A 14,123-nucleotide genomic window follows, 5' to 3' on the forward strand; every position below is an offset into this window, starting at 1 on the left:
TGTTTTCAATGAGGAGAGAGCGCTCGCAGAAGAAAGCGTCCGCCTGGAGGAAAAGTGCAGCACCAAGAGTATTTTTTTCTGAGCGCTCTGCTTTTTTTTGTGCGTCTCTGAGCCCTCAAGTTGAAAATCTTTCAACTGTTCAGAAAGGCGCTGTTGACGTCACTGGCGCTCTTTTCCAAATGTATGATGTTTCCTGTAGTTTTTTGTCTTGTACCCACATCCTCCTCGCTCCGTGTCTGATCGGGAAAATAAACGATCTGAATTAAAAAGCATACAGTAAAAAGATTAGAAAAGAGTAGAAAAGCAACGGAGCAGTGTCGGTCATACAGCGGCCAATGTCGACAGACTGTTGACATAGAAACAGGACGGATGTATTTTATTCCTCGGAGGACAAACGCTTCACCCAAACGCTCAAGAGCGCTCAGCCAGCGCCGGAAGAAAAAATGTCAGGTAAACACGAGGCCTGAGTGTCTCCTCCTCTTTACTGAGTGATGATGGTGATAATCTCCTCCCACTTCTCGTGTCAAAGGACCATGTGTTGTTGTTGTTGTTGTTGTTGTTGTTGTTGTTGTTTTCATTTAAAGTAAAGAGATGGGGCGCTGGTGGCACAGTGGTTAGTGAGCGCGTCTCATGTATGGAGGCTGTAGTCCTCAACACGGTCGGCCCAGGGTCAAATCCAACCTGTGGCTGCAGGTTGTTGTTGCCAGCTGTTCTGAACTCACACACACACACACACACACACACAACAACCTGAAACAGCTATATCAATCAACACATTAATGCAGCTGTGATGATACTCACAGGAAACATTTTACTACCAATACTATGAGTATTAAAACATATTCTTGATGAATACTGACATATTTCTACATCATTAGGCTAAGGTCTGAACGCAGGACATTCACTACTGTCACAGTGTGGTGAGAGGGTCTCTCATATCTGCAATGTTGTTCGGCTCAGTGTCTGCTTTAAATAGTCTTAAGACATAACATCCTAGTTTAGGTGAGGCAATATGACTTTGACGTTAATAATAACTTTTGGATAAATGCAGAGCCTTTGGGACAGTCTGGCAGAATTGACTTCGGAGTCTTTCATAAATCTTCATTTCAACTTAAGCCACGAGTGTCACTGAATCATTTCTTGTGTGACGTCAAGTTGTTTTAATTTCCTCAACATGAATGTATATGAATGTCATAGTTAACACTTATGGTCACTTTACATATCAGCGTCTTCCATCAGTGTGTGAATGTGTAGGTGTGACGTGATGTGTTTCCTAAGTCCATTTACTTGTGTACTTGTACATGTGTTTTTAAATCAGTACAACATATTTTACAGTGCAAAACCAACAGAGATGATAGATTTCAATAAGAGAAACATGGATTTAATTTACTTTATTTAAAAAAATAATAAAATTATAATTTAAAACAAATACACACATGATAAATACATACTATTATGTACAGCTTTTCAGTAATTCAGGCATCCTGATTTCATTGAATGCATCAGAAATGAACAATCTGACCTCCATTCATCCAACTAGCCTTTAAAACGTTTTTTTTCCTTCTTCTCTTGAGGTCACCTGAGCTAACAAAGATTGTGTTTGAACACCAAGAAAGGGTCCAGATGAACAGGTCCAAGTTCCCTCCAATATGGCAGGCTGATAGATTGGATTAGTTATGAATAAATAATTCATAAAGTATCAGCAGCATCAATGGGATCCAAGCAGCCATCATTGGACTATTCAGACTCCAGCTGCAAACAAGAGGAGAGAAAAATGTTTCTGTATTAATAATGCCTGCCTCTGACTCGGATCATTTAGGATAAACATCAAACTTCAAATCTAAAAATGATTGAAGGCCTTCAGACGAGTCATGGATTTTATTTCACGCACACATACTACACATGATAATTTAATAATCAAGGCTTGTAATGTTCAAGTCATCAGCTGTTTTATGAAGGGAATGTTTAAACTGTTTAAGAAAATACTAAAAGTGTCTTTGTCTCACTCATGAACAGTGTAAAGATGGAGAGGGGGATCCACTGACTGAGGCTGAGGGCTGACGGGTCTCGGGTGGTGCAGAGCCTCCTTTAGCTGGGGGCTAGATCTGCATGTCATGCAGATTTGTATGTAAACTGTACTGGGATTGAAAATGTTTTGTTGAATTTATGAATACTGAAGGGATCCTAATAATTACATTTTAGTCTATTCTGTTTTTTTTTCTGTCCAACTGTCAGATTGATTCTTTTTGTTTGTTTTTTGTTATTGTTGTTGTTGTTGTGGTTTGTCAAATTGTATACTGTTATGTGGATGTTGCTTGCCTGTATTTAATAATAAGAAAAAACAAATTTTTAAACAGTGTGAAGCGTATTTTGGTGTTTTTAGTTCTATTATTCTGAGGCTGCTTAGACTCAAATTGTCCTCAAAGGCTGCAACTAAACTTGAGCTGAAAGATAATCCATTTATTGTTTTAAAATGAGCCTATTTTATTTTGTATTAGATGTTTTAAAAATGAGCTGTGTTTACCTCTATGCAGGCTACTGAAGCTTCTAACTTAGTCTGTTTGGTTTGAAGTATTTTCATTTTCGCACATCTGAGATGTGTTAAGGTGCTGCAGCTTATAACACCCAACTTCCTGATAAATCTTCAAAATAAAAGCACATCAGAGAGATGGCAATAAGGGACTTTTATTGTGAAAAACGTTCCGGAATTAAATGTGTTTATTGCTCGGAGCTTTTGCGGAGCAGAAGCTGAGATTCTCTGACTGCCTGTCGGGAGAAAAAGCATTCGCAGCTGCTCCTCTGCCCAAGAGTAAGAACCACAGCCAACTTATTTTAATCATCTTAGACTGAAGACAATAAGACATCAGTTTGTAAACACCTTCAGCAGGTAGACCTTATCCGTGCTGCACTAGCTGAAGTGGCACGAGCCAAGAAAATGGTCTCTCTGTCTGTCGTCGCTCCGGTGCGATGAGTTAAATCATTCATAGCTTTTTTTTTGCAAAAGATGCTGAAGTAACATAATAAAAAATGCAGTTATGTGACAGATGGGTTAATTTACATGAGGTAGAGTATTCAGTTTTACATTAAGAGTGTGCGTAGATTGATCATTTAAATTAATATATATAATATTTGTACATTCAAAGTGACGGTTTGGTTCAGAGTACAGAGTTGTCAATTTAAAAAGGATAAGTTGACATACAAATCATGATAAACAAGTAGTAAATTAGAGGCACAGATACAGATACAAATCACTCATTGCATTGTTTTGTGTATTGTATTTTACGAGTTCTGAAACTTGACATTTGCTTGTTAAAGAGGACATATTATATCCCTTCTCCACCTTTTCAAACAGTCCCCTCTGGTCTAAATGAAACATCTGTGCTGTGCTTTGGGGAAAATATAACATGAATCAAGCACCAGAGGAGGTTTGTGACCCTGTATAAACCAGCTTTCTCAGAATGCTCCGTTTTGGTGTGTGTGTCTCTTTAAATGAAATGAACCCCCCCCTGAGTTTTCCCCGTAGACATCACTCCTCTGTAGCGAGAATAAAAATGGCCGACCTGCATAAAAGTTTTGTTCTAGGCTGGGGGTGGAGTCCATGGGTGGAGATATCAGGGGAGGGGAGGGGATTTTTTTTTTACCCGAATCCCACTGTGACATCACAAGGAGAGCACATTTGAAACAGAGCATTTTTCTCTGTGTTGTAAGACTCATGCAGACCACAAACAAAGGACTGGATGGGTTTATTTCACATTTTGTAGGTCGGTAGACACTCAGGTTACCCAGATATCTGTTCAAAAACACTGTACAAGTGGATTTATCATAAAATGTCCCCTTTAATAATAATGAGACTGTTTGATTCTCATAAAAGTCCCCAGACCGTTGGGTGGGAAAACATTAAAAAACTATTAATGTAAGTGTTCAAATATGGGGTGGTTAAAGTTACGATTGTAGTAACATATATGGAGCTCAGTGTAAGTTCAAGAAGGAAGACACTCCCTCTCTACCTCTCCTTCTGTCTCCATGCTCTGCTGATCAGCTGATAGTGTGTTTACATGCATTTACTCTCTAAGTAATAATGCTATTGTTTACGGTGGAAAGGCAGAAACAGAGGGCAGAACAAACACCCACCTGGGGGAGGGGTTACTGCCCTTTGTGATGTCATGAAGGGAAAATCTCCAAACGGCCTGTTTGAGCACACATTTTCGGAAAAGTGGAGCAGGCAGAAGACGGAGAGGATGGACTTTTCTCATCATTGGGGATTTGTAGACAGACTAGTGACACTTATTAGTGTTAGAAAACCATGGTAACGTGCATTTTGCATAGTATGTGACCTTAAAGACGGAAAGTACCTGCTCTGGGGTCCTCTGTTGGTGGTGTCACTATGGCAGAGTGGACAAGGGTTCAGGGGCTCGTTCGATCTTCCCCTAGATGTCATGCGTCTCTGGAGCAGAAAGATCTCTGCCTGGTGAAGAACCTCCTCTGAAAACAGTTTAAATTCTGATTTTAGAAATAAAACTCACAAGTAGAACACATTTCATAGATTATAAAGATGAACTATCCATATTTACCTGAGCGCCGCTGATGCGCAGACACTCCTCCCACATAGTCGTCGCCATGGTTTGGATGATAGTTCCCAAACTGAGGCTGCAGCAAGCACAGGGGACAGAAAGGTAAAGTCAGAGGGTCTCTATACGGCACGCAGGATAAATGCTGAACTCTAGGGATGGACAAGGCAAATGAGCTTAGGCTATAAATGCTGTCGTGTGTCGAAGGTTTTCTTGATTTATACTTCCTGTTATTCCTTAAGAAACAAACAATTCAAGAAGATTGAACTCAAATACAAGAAGAAGAAAAAAAGAAGTAGTGTCGTTGTCGGAGGTATTTAGCCACTGACAAGTTTGAAAAGTGTCCAGAAGTGGACACGTTTTTGTTTTTAAAAGTACAATGCGATACCAAACAGAAAATGTTCTGTATCGCATCAATGTTCATTTCAGTTAGTAAACACTTACATTAGGTAATGGATATGTTCTCTCTCCAAACACCACGACTCCATTCAAACCAGCAGGGTCATCGACACACTGGACCTGTAGGAGATCAAACATGATTCATATGATAATGAGAGGACAGATATCTTTATACTGTTTTAATAATATATCAAATATCAAATACAGTTGTTTATAATGTGAGTGTGTGTGTGTGTGTGTGTGTGTGTGTGTGTGTGTGTGTGTGTGTAATCATACTCACTGGAGTTGATAACCCATCGGGTTCTGTCGGTCTAGCCTGAGTAAAAAACAGCACAACAATTATTGTGATTTATATTATAATTATTGGTAACATTTAACATGTTAAACATTTTCCCATTTTGCTTATTAGCATGCTAATTAGTAGCATACTGGCTTCTTATTAGTAATTATTAAGCACCTATTAGTACCTTATTCTACCTGACCATAGTCTATAACTAACAGGTCATTAACTAAGAGTTTGCCCTCCTAATGACTGCTCATTGATAGGAAGTTAGCAAGTTGTTTACCATGAATTATGATCTTATAAGGTAGAAGTAAGGAAAATCATATTAACATCATAATTCATGTTCGACAACTTCTTAACTTACTATCAATGATTATCATTAGGAGGGAAAACTCTTAGTTAATGACCTGTTAGCTATAGATTATGGTCATGCAGTTTGTAGGCCTCTGCTAACAGCTAGTAGGCCTCTGCTAACAGCTAGTAGGCCTCTGCTAACAGCTAGTTAAGGGTTAATATTATAAAAATGTCCAGTTCTAAAAATATAAACACAGAACACAAGTCAACAGTATGAAATAAACACAAGATCAAAATCCAAGAATAAAGAGTAAAAGAAAACTGTTTCCACACCAACTGCTTCACTGAAAGTTATAACGTTCTGCCTGATGAGCCTCATGGAGACTCCCCTCCGACATCTTATAATACAAAATGTCCGACCGGCAAGGACTCCAATCTGATTCTCCGAGCCAGACTAACACGTTGCCCTTATTAAGTGTTGACTCATTAAATGACTGGACGAACCAGCTCCCTTTGTGAAGACGTTTTACAAAAAGATCGATAAAGCACATTAGCACAGCTATCGTCGTCAATGCTATGCTAATATTAGCAATTAGCATTAATTATTAATTATTTACCAGGCTAATAAATTATTAGCCTGGTAAATTTACATAAACATTCATTCAGACAGTTCTATAACACCTAAACAGGTATACTTATATATATATACTTATATACTTTAACACCTATAATCTTACCATTTCAACAGCCGGAGTCTTGTTTACTAACGTAATGCCTTCTTTGGCTTTTTGACTTCAGGAGCTACTAGGTAAACTAATAAACATGGCCTCCCGATCACCTGATATGACGTGTTGTCTTATGTGATAATAGGAAAGTTGCTAAGGAACCATCCTTTGATTTCATTTCCTGGTTTGTCATCGTACTAAACTATTGAAGCTTTGGATCCATACAGGCAACAAACTGAAGCTCATGTAGGGTCAATAAATTCATGAATCGTCTTAGACACTGAGCTGCGTTTACAGCTCTCACTGACTCTTTTTTTATGTTATTTTTTTTACTTTTTATGCCTTTATTTAGAGATAGGACAGTGGATAGAGTCAGAGATCTGGGAGAGGGAGAGAGAGAGGGGGGAATGACATGTGGGAAAAGGATCCACAGGTTGGATACAAACCCGGGCAGCCTGCTTTGAGGACTACAGCCTCTGTACATGGGGCACATCCACTAACCACTAGGCTTGAATAAGGATATTATCTAACAACAGCATCTTTGGTTCTTTTAAAGCTCCCCAATCATTTCCCACAATCAGATTTCAGCTTACCTTAGATGTTGAGCTGTACGTTTTATAAAACACATTATCTTCTGTGGTTTCAAAGGGATTGGAGATACATGGTCATGAAGAAAATGTGGCCACAAATCCAGACGTTGTTGAATGTTCCCATGACAGAAGTGACTGGGAAACACTTTCATTGTGTCTTCATCTTGATGTTTGATGTAACTTTGTGTCTTCGTCTCATCCATGATATTTAAAGTCTTTTTTCACTTTTTTTGTGATCCCATCTGCTTCACTTCACTTCAGCCGAGCTGCTTTAACTGCAGTCCTGGTTTTAAAGATTTCTGATCATTTGTGTTCACACCAGTTTGTTTCATAAGTTTGATTCCTCATTGTATGATCATCATTCAGTGTCCACTTCCTCCTTTGAAGACCAGAAAATAAAGATGGTTTTTGTGGGAGAGTGAGTCAGTGAAAGCCCCCCAGAACACACTTGAAACTGCAAGAGTATCCATATTTGTAGTCCGTTCAGTTTGCTCCTTTCTCTGTAAGAAATAAAAAGAACATGATTTAGAAAAAGAGAGATTGATTGATTAGAAATGTCCACCTGCTGAGAGATTTATTTGAAGTGAAGTAGTCAGTAGATGTGCTGTCCACAGATGGGTCAGCTGGTTGAACCATGCAAATCATGCAAATGATCCTGACAGGTGCATCTGTATTTGTATAAGTTTTATTCCCCTCTGATGTATGTCCAGTATTGAATCTCTTTCTAGCTCACTGCATGAAAAGTGGGATTTCTGACAGTAACTGTCACAGGTAATTGCAGAGGCATTTGAAATAAACAGGAATTTACAGTCAACCCACTAAACTGTCTGAAACTGCCAGGAATTGTCGTAGATTGTACAGTGTACCACCACCAATAGTATGAATACAAAACCTGCAAACTAATAACCTAAACCTAACTAAAATAAAAAGAATATGATTTAGAAAAAGAGAGATTGAATGTTTAGTTTTCGCAAGCTGAACTTTGAATGTCTGAACTTGAGTCACATGTTGACTTTACAATCTTCATGGACCAACCCTTATATCTGATCCTCTTAAATATAAGTTATTAAAGAGAAGCACAAGTAACCACTTATAACTCACGGCAAATTCACGCACGCACGAACGCACGCACGAAAACAGACTTTGAATTGAAAAATGAAGATCATTTACCTCGTTCAAAAATCCCAGAGTCCTCGTCATGTTTACCGACATTCCTTCAGGTGGTTAATGTCTTGCCGAGAGAAATCACGTTGATAAAGATGTGCTGTTGACAGATTCGTTAGGGTGTTCCAACTGGTTGAACAACAAACGAACAAATCAGAGTTTTGTGACTCCACCCTGTCATGTTTCCAGATTTTAGAGAAGTTCATCATCATCATGAGTTCTTTTTCAGCTCTCAGAGGGAGTGTGTGCTGTGAACAGTCTTCACTCAGATAGAGATATATAGATGGATACTTTATTCATCCTTTGCAGGAAATTACAACGCCACAGCAGCAACTGTAATCACAGTCAAGACACCACATAAAAACTGAACACAGACCATTCAGACATAAAAACAAGACATCAAAAATTCTAAGATCTGTTTTTAAAAACTAGACTAGAAATGTGATTCACCTTTAGGCAAGGCAAGGCAAGTTTATTTATATACCACATTTCAACAACAAGACAATTCAAAGTGCTTCACACAAGACAACAAAAGCATCATGACAGAGGAAAGAAAAGAAACATTAAAATAGAATATTAAAAAAAAAAAAAATTGGAATTATTAAATCGGAACATATGTTCAAATAAAATAATTCAAATGAAATCAATTTCATTAAAATAAATGAAGTAAAAATATAAAGAGTTAAAAGTTACAGTGCAGAGTTAAAATTTAAAATCTTATTAAAATTGTTTAATGAAAGGCAGCTGTGAACAGGTGTGTCTTCAACCTTGATTTAAAAGTGCTGAGAGTTTCAGCAGACCTGCAGTTTTCTGGGAGTTTGTTCCAGATATAAGGAGCATAGAAACTGAACGCTGCTTCTCCATGTTTGGTTCTGACTCTGGGAACAGAGAGCAGACCTGTCCCAGACGACCTGAGCGGTCTGGATGGTTCGTAGTTAATCAGGAGGTCACTAATGTATTTTGGCCCTAAACCTTTAAGCGCTTTATAAACCAGCAGCAGTATTTTAAAATCTATTCTCTGACAGACTGGGAGCCAGTGTAAGGACCTCAGATCTGGACTGATGTGATCCATTTTTTTGGTCTTGGTGAGGACTCTAGCAGCAGCGTTCTGGATCAGCTGCAGTTGTCTGACTGATGTTTTAGGCAGACCTGTAAAGACACTGTTACAGTAATCAAGACAACTGAAGATAAAAGCGTGGACAAGTTTTTCCAGGTCCTGCTGGGACATAAGTCCTCTAATTCTTGATATGTTCTTCAGGTGATAGTAGGCTGACTTTGTAATTGTCTTAATGTGGCTTTGTGGCTTTTAAAGTTGAGGTCTGAGTCCATCACTACGCCCCAGATTTCTTACCTGGTCTGTGGTTTTAAGTCTTACTGACTGAAGCTGATTGCTGACTCTTCGTCACTCCTCCTTTGCTCCAAAAACAACAACCTCAGTTTTGTCTTTGTTTAGCTGGAGAAAATGTTTGCACATCCACTCATTGATTTGTTCTATGCATTTACCCAGTGCTTTTATGGGACCATGGTTGCCTGGCGACATTGTAATATATATTTGTGTGTCTTCTGCGTAGTTATGATAACTTATTTTATTGTTTTTTATAATCTGAGCTAGTGGGAGCATGTAGAGGTTAAACAGAAGAGGCCCCAGGATGGAACCTTGGGGAACTCCACAAGTAATTTTTGTTTGCTCAGATTTGAAGTTACCTATAGACACGAAGAAGTCCCTGTCCTTTAAGTAGGATTCAAAACAGTTTAGTACTGTGCCAGAAACTCCCACCAAGTTTTCCAGTCGGTCGAGTAATATATTGTGGTCAACTGTGTCGAACGCAGCACTGAGATCAAGTAAAACTAAGACTGAGGTTCTGCCACTGTCTGTGTTTAAACGGATGTCATTAAACTCTTTAACCAGAGCTGTCTCAGTGCTGTGATTCTGTCGAAAACCTGACTGGAAGACATTGAAACAGTCGCTCAATGTCAAGAAGTTATTTAACTGTTGACAAACAGCTTTTTCGATTATTTTACTTAAAAAAGGAAGATTTGATATCGGCCTGTAATTGTTCATTATTGACTTGTCTAGATTGTTCTTTTTTAATAGTGACTGCTGTTTTCAGGGCCTGTGGGAAGACACCTGAGAGAAGAGACAGGTTTACAATTTGTAACAGATCTGGAGCCATGACTTGGGAGACTTTTTTGAAAAAACCTGTTTGCAGAATATCAAGACAGCAGGAGGAGGAATTTAATTGTATAATGTCCTCCAGATTTTGAAGGTTGATTTGATTAAATTGTGTCATGGTGCTTAAGTTGGTTTTAAATGGACACAGCACATATCCTGATCCTGATGATGAGTTACTGACAGTTTGTCTAATTTTCTGGATTTTTTCAGTAAAGAAGGTGGAAAATGTATTACAGGCCCTGGTAGAATGAAATTCAGATGCTATTGACACAGGAGGGTTTGTTAGCCTGTCGACAGTAGCAAACAGGGCACGAGCATTATTATTGTTTCTGGTGATGATGTCAGAGAAGAAAGATTGCCTTGCATTCCTCAGTTGTGAATTATAAGTGTGAAGTCTCTCTTTGTAGATGTCATAATGAATCTGGAGATTAGTTTTACGCCACCTGCATTGAGCTTTCCGACAACCCTTTTTTTCCGTTTCTTACCAGTGTTGAATTTCTCCATGGAGATTTTTTCTTACCAGAGACAACCTTCACCTTAGTGGGAACAATGGAATCAATAACATTTGTGATTTTAGAATTTAAGTTATCTACCAACTCACTGACTGAGCCCCAGGACAGGGCAGGTGTGGAAGAGAAAACCTGGTTAAAGATTTCACTGGTGTTTTCAGTGACACACCGTTTTGTGATCACTTTTGTTTGAATACTTTTGTACACTGACATAGTACTCTCAAATAAAACACAGGAGTGATCAGAGAGGGTAACATCTGAAACAACAACCTTGGAGATGTCCAAGCCCTTGGAGATGATTAAGTCCAGAGTGTGCCCTCTGTTGTGTGTGGGGTCTGTCACGTGCTGAGTCAGCCCAAAGCTATCAAGAGTGTGAAACAGTTCTTTAGTCCCTCTGTCCTGGGGGTTATCAACATGGATGTTAAAATCACCAACAATAATAACACAGTCAAAGTCAATACAGATCACAGACAGCAGTTCAGTGAAATCATCGAAAAAGTTTGCACAGTATTTAGGTGGCTTGTAAATATTTAGGAACATTGCTCTGGGGGTGGACTGAAGGGCCACATATTCAAAAGAAGCAAAAGGAAGGAGTCATTAAACAAAACTGCAACTCCTCCTCCTCTCTTATGCACTCCAGCCTCGCTTACAAAACTGAAGTTGGGAGGGGTTGACTCGATAAGAACAGCTGCACTGTTATTTTGATCTAACCACTTCAGTAAAAAACATAAAATCAAGCTTGTGCTCACTAATAAAATCATTGATTAAAAATGATTTCCCTGCCAGTGATCTAATGTTTAGTAGAGCCAGCTTTAGGGTCCTACAGGCTTCATCTGCTAACGTTTTTGGGACAGGTTGTGGCTCAGTTTGAGTCCCCTTTGAGACCCCTCAGTTGAGTCCCCTTTATTCTTCTATTACCTATCATCACAGAGATTTTGGAACCTACTGACGTGCAGGGCCCCGGCTTATCCTGGAGAGAGTCATGACTGCTGATATCCTTGCAGCCTGGACCCAAAACACATCAGTTTGACCTCTGAAGGTTCTGCATTTCATCCTTATCAAGCTGAGGAGACAAAACATGACGCACCCGCGGAGGGACGGGGGGGGTGAGAGCCGTCTCGGAATGGGCGATGGTGGGCGCCGTCTGGTGTTTATGGAAGAGAAAAAGGGAGAAGGGCGGGGGGTACTTTTTAATCCAGCATTGACCAGCTCCTTCATCTGGTCAGTGAACTCCAGGTGGGGGGAGGAGGGAGATAGGCTGATTAGGGAGGAAGATGATGATCTGATCGGGGTTCGAGGGGGCCAGGGCGATGAGACTTCACAGGTGTTGGTGTTGGTGAGGGGGTCGAAGGTGGATGGAGACCCCTCCTCTTGGTTCCGATGTCTCTCCTCAGATACTGGCAGACGTGATTCTTGACGAAGGTTTCCATCATGCTGTGTTTTGTCTTTCTTGAAAACTGTTTTCTTTTGTCCCTATGATGGAGCTGGCCTTCCTAATTAGCTTGTTTCTGTTTTAGTCTGCTGTGTGGGCTTCCTCTCTCCCAGCACACCACAGAACAAGACACGAGCAACATCAGTCTGATAAAAGGTGCACACAAGAGGACTCTTTATTAGTCATAGTAAACAGATCCCAGCACCCTTACAATACTGCTGTGTGTTTATTTTAAAGACAAGAATCAAGTCGTCTGTGTGGTTTGATGAGTTGTCTGTCAAGTTCTCTCCTTAAATGATCCTGACAGTATGGGACAATGAGAGGCAGTTCTATGGCAGGTCTTTGGTGTAGCATATGGGCATAATGTACTTTATTCTTTCTGTTTTCACTCACAGTCTCAAAAGGTAAAACTTGAATTCCTCTCATAGTGATTCACATCTTCATGACACCCATACCGAGCATACCAGCTGTTTAATCTGATCTCTGGTGTCATGCTGAAGTAATCCACTGTCTCTGTCTGTCTAACCTTCAGAGGAACAGGGTTTGATGGTGACAAATATTTATGATGGCTATTTCAGTAAGTTAGGTAACGGAAACAAAATGGTGAAATATCATTTAGTGAATGAAACTTGTTGAAGCCCAAGGACACATCAGACATGTTGCTGCAGGAGCTGGGGATCGAACCCGAGTTGCAGTTTCAACATCTCTTCCCCTTAAGTTCTGTTCCTGTTTTCAACGTTATTAAAATCAATTTACAAATTATCATTTATGTGCAAACCTGAGGCAAGGTCATATTGCAGCCTTGCAAAAAAAAGAAGAAGCATTTTGAAACATGAAGAGTGGGAGGAAGTGTGGTTAAAAGGGGCCTATCAGCTACAATATGCCCTGTGATTCCTGGAGAAGTAATCCTGCTCTTACCTGAACACTTAACAAGAACTGCAAAAATATTCTATTATTTATTAAACTGCCCCAAATATAAAATTTAACTGAATAGTCGTCACTGATATTAGTGAAAGTTGGTATGAAGGGCGAAGACTGAAAATAAACTTGTCTGAGTGTTAACAGTAATAATGAGTGTGTTTGGACCGAACTCTAATTGAACTGATTGGATATGCGTGGTGAAGGTTATATTCAGGAGATATAAATTATTGAATGAAATAAGTGCATAACAAATGTTATTCATGGGATATAAGAGGATATCAATTCACCTGCATTTCATTTAAAAGGCAGGAGTTAAACTTTCTCCTAGGGCTGGATGATTAGCTGTTACGGCTAACACTAAACATACTTTTACTTTTACCATTATTACTGACATTAAAGTTATACACTGTTGTTGTTGATGCTCTGTCTTTTCATCATGAGTCTGGTTCTTCTCGAGGTTTCTGCCTCTTAAAGGAAGTATTTTTCTCTCCACTGTAACTTTGCTAAATGTTTTTTAGAGCTCATGATGGATTCCTGGCGGGTCCTTGTAGATCATATAACAAAGAGTAAGCTCTTTTACAGACTCTTTCTGTTAAGTGTCTTCAGATAACATTTGTTATGAATTGGTGCTATGGAAATAAAGATAGAGTGATTGATAATTACATTTTGATCACAGCTACAAAAACATTTTTCTAAATGGAAACAAAGTCTTCTTGAGAGAGTGACACATTCAGGGGAATATTTTTCTACCCAAAGCACAACCAGAGAGTGTTAATTGTTGACTTCAAAGTCCTTACGCGTCAGGGTGATGGGTAACAACTGGAGAATCTCTGACCTCAGGGTGCGCTGGAAGACTGACTTAATGGCCTGGAGTCCTAACTCTGTTATATCCACTGACCACAACACAATTATTAGGTTATTAGGTTAAATGACTGTGGGAGTATTTCATCACCACAGCACCCCTGGGTGGGGTCTTTAAGCTCACCTTAGGGCTGTGCCTGACACAGACGATGCAAACTGTGAGCCTCATTCTAGGGTAGATAAACAGAATCCAATTCAATTAGG

At 39.4% G+C, this 14,123-nt stretch overlaps 2 long non-coding RNA genes across 2 annotated transcripts; one reads left to right on the forward strand and one right to left on the reverse strand.

Moving 5' to 3' along the window:
* Positions 1-1,352: 1,352 nt before the first annotated feature.
* On the reverse strand, positions 1,353-8,176 carry LOC132978639 (uncharacterized). Its single transcript, XR_009673964.1, has 7 exons — positions 8,030-8,176; positions 6,863-7,359; positions 5,248-5,283; positions 5,013-5,087; positions 4,572-4,647; positions 4,353-4,482; positions 1,353-1,752 (listed from the first exon to the last, which is right to left on the reverse strand). It is a non-coding gene; the product is annotated as an uncharacterized LOC132978639 (long non-coding RNA).
* Positions 8,177-8,811: 635 nt separating this feature from the next.
* Positions 8,812-9,933, forward strand: LOC132978640 (uncharacterized). The gene is made up of 2 exons (XR_009673965.1): positions 8,812-8,969; positions 9,651-9,933. It is a non-coding gene; the product is annotated as an uncharacterized LOC132978640 (long non-coding RNA).
* Positions 9,934-14,123: the final 4,190 nt, after the last annotated feature.

The sequence above is a fragment of the Labrus mixtus genome, chromosome 8 (genome assembly GCF_963584025.1).
Source record: "Labrus mixtus chromosome 8, fLabMix1.1, whole genome shotgun sequence".
Taxonomy (NCBI): domain Eukaryota; kingdom Metazoa; phylum Chordata; class Actinopteri; order Labriformes; family Labridae; genus Labrus; species Labrus mixtus.